The 3,322-nt window shown below is 39.0% G+C and overlaps 1 protein-coding gene across 2 annotated transcripts in view; it reads left to right on the top strand.

Moving 5' to 3' along the window:
• The window catches only part of LOC306992615 (protein adenylyltransferase SelO-like), a 6,344-nt gene extending 6,342 nt beyond the window's left edge, over positions 1-2 (top strand). For both annotated transcript variants that reach the window (XM_079601733.1, XM_079601732.1), the window contains one exon: positions 1-2. This exon is cut by the window's left edge. The gene's annotated coding sequence lies outside the window, so the exon portion shown is untranslated.
• The last annotated feature ends 3,320 nt before the right edge of the window (positions 3-3,322 follow it).

The following is a 3,322-nucleotide window of genomic DNA, read 5'->3' as shown; positions in this document are numbered from 1 at the left end:
TTCGCCACCTGGGAGCGCTGTTTGTTGAGGTGTAGTTCTCTTTGGTGGAGCTGGAGGCATTTTTCTGACAGAGCCGGATGGGTGGGCAGTAGTGATGGGTCGTTCGTGAATGAGCCGGATCTAAGAGCCGGCTCTTTTAGGTGAACGACGGGAGCTGGCTCGCAGATCTGAAGAGCCGACTCTATTTAAAAATATATAGCCTATAGAAATTAAATCATTATGTAATAAAGAAATAATGAATTATTTTAATTTTATTTAAAATAATTGACTAATTCAAAGAAACACAACACAATAATTAGGCTATCGGCCTAAAGGCGCACACACATTCGTTTCGACTGTCTGATCAGCCTCACACTCTGTTCCTGTCAATCAAACACGCGATGTCAACCAATTATACTGCATGAGGGCCGAGCACGCACGCACGCACACACACACACTATATGCGGATAAACCGCTGATCGGGCGGATGGCGTGACAAAAAATAATATTTTAATTCAATTTGGGCGGGTGGCGGTTAAACCAATCAAATGAAGAAAGTTCGCCACTAAGCAAACTTGCAAGCTATGAGCCCAGCTGTCAGGAGGAGGCCTAAACGTCTCGTAGATGAGACTGACTGGGTTATTTTGTTTCGATATTAGTTATATTTTAAAACAACCAGTCATATAGCCTACCACTTGTGGAACATTTAAAAGAGAGGCAGATTATGGATATGACTCAGAAATGACATCGGGCAATGGCAGCGCAAGATGTTCAGAAGAACGTAAGAGCTAACTTCTACAAGCTCAAAAACATCCACATAAAAAAAGAAGGTAGGCCTAGGCCTAAGAAAAATTGTCGGAAAACTTTGCACATTAATTAGATCTGTGCAAGGCAAGCAGGCAATTTTTCGGGTTGTTATGGACAATAAAAAATGTGAATATTCACGTTGCACTGTTGTGCGGTGGACTTTCAGGGAGTTAAAACGTTTATTTTTTAAAGAGCCGTTTGTGAGTCAAAAGAGCCGGCTCATTTCAGTGAGCTGAGTCAAATGAGCCGGCTCACGAAAAAGAGCCGGATTGCCCATCACGGCAGCCGGTGCAGGAGCTGGTGGTGGAGGCGGGGGTGGAGGAGGAGGTGGTGGAGCTCCACCTGCAGATGCAAAGTTTTGGGGACCAGGAGGAGGAGGGGGTGGAAGGGAGGTAATGGGGTCTGGAGGCGGTGGGGGGAGCGAGTCAGTTATAATTTTCTGTCCAAAATTAGTTTTTAGCTAGTGATATTCTTTCCATGCCTCGTTTTTAATTTGGTAGAACAATAACAACAACAAAACATTTTTTTTTTTTTTTACCTTTTACAACTTGTGGCTGGCTGGCTACTAAACCATAGTGTCTTGTTCAAATTATAGACTATATTATTCATTTGTAAAGGCTTGAGAACCATGATAGCATTCTTAGACTGCTAGTTTTGATTGGTTTTGGTTATATTTATCAGACTGTTACCACCATGCATGCATAAAAATGATACCGTCTGAACAAATACAGATTAAGCTGTGAGTGCCACAAGGCTCGCTCTTAGACCCACTGTCGTTCTTCACGCAAGATGTAGCATTTAAAGTTCTTTACCAGATCTAGAAAGTTTACACATCAGTTATTTTAATTACACTTAATTTGAAGATATCGTTGTTGCAGTGTACAATTGCATTAATTGCATACAATTAATAATTAAGTAATAATAATAAACAACATGTACTTGCTATAGGGTGGATTAGGATTTAGTTTATGTTTAGTTGAATGTAGTCATTTAGTAGATTTACTGTTAGTAGCAAGTAGATGTAATGTGTAACAAGGACACTGTAAAATACAGTTACCGTTATATTTTTTAAGATGCTGTTTTGTATAAACTATAAAATACTGTACCGTTTCTTGAATTTAGCCCCTTGCTATCTAAAGATTCTCTTTCCGTGAATCTTCTAACCCTCATCCCTTATGTTTCATGTTGCCACAGTTAAAGGATTAGTTCACCTCAAAATGAAGATTTCCTGATAATTTACTCACCCCAATCAATACCATCCAAGATGTTCATGTCTTTCTTTCTTCAGTGGAAAAGAAATAAATTTTTTTGAGGAAAACATTTAATTTTTTTTCTCCTCACAATGCACCTCAATCGCAACCAACATGTTGAAGTCAAAATCAATGCAGTTTCAAAGGGCTTTGAAGTGCTTCAAATGGCTCTGCATGATCCCAGCTGAGGAATAGGGTCTTATCTAGCGGAACGATCGGTCATAAAAAAATTAAATAAAATAAAAAATCCTATTTAACCACAAATTGTACCATCTCCGAGATGCGTATTACGTCATCACGTTGGAAAGGTCCCGGAAAATAATAATAATAATACATTAAACCAAAGATGTCAGACGATTTTGAAGTTGGAGGAGAAAATTTGATGATTATTTTCGCCCTTCCCTACCTTTTTGAACCGGGAGTACACAGACAAATAACTTAGACAGATGACGTGACCCGTGACCTTTCCAGCGTGATTCCAACATCTTAGCAGTTTTTCTGCAATATTAGCACACCCTCATCTAGCTAACGTTTTTTTTTTTTGGACTTAGCATATGTTGTTTACTCGTAATAAACATAAATAAATTATTTTCATATTTGTTGTACATAATTCTATCGAACTACAGCCAAGGGGGAAATGACGCTGAATAAAAACACTTGTATAAAAGCTTGAGTTACCTTGATTTATTCTCTTGTGCTGAAGAGCACATGTGCCCATAGACAGTATATAAACTGGACACAGCGACCCCATAGGTTTCAACGGAGAGAAATTAAGTCAATTAGAAGCACTCACTTCCTGATCGCAAGGCGAACTGCTTCTACGGGGCCATAACGTAAGATACAAGGTAATGGAGCCTTTTATAGATTTTCGTGTTTCTTTAGAAATAAACAATGGACAAACGGTGTCTTTAAACGCCTCAGATGTAAAGTTATTCGCTGTCAAAGTGACGCCAAAATGAATGGGAGTCAATGGAATGCTAACAGCAGGTGGGGGTCCGCTAGCCAATGGCGGCGCCCAGGTCGGCTTCAATGTATTTCGGAACACTGCCCCCCTGAATGTGCCTGAAGTTTCATCTTCAACTAATACATCCTTTTCACTATTATTTCCATGGTTACCAAGTAAATCAAATATTTAAGGTGGATCTATGAAAGTGGATTTTGTTTAGGGAGGTGGAAATGAAGGAAAACCTGGACTTATTTTATTCCAGAAATGGTTTAAAATTGTGATATACATATGGAATTTCGATGGTATGATATTGTTTTATTTGTCCTTAAGACAAACATGT

This window comes from Phoxinus phoxinus, assembly GCF_949152265.1.
Source record: "Phoxinus phoxinus genome assembly, chromosome: 24".
Lineage (NCBI taxonomy): Eukaryota > Metazoa > Chordata > Actinopteri > Cypriniformes > Leuciscidae > Phoxinus > Phoxinus phoxinus.
This window is presented reverse-complemented; position numbering and strand designations above follow the sequence as displayed.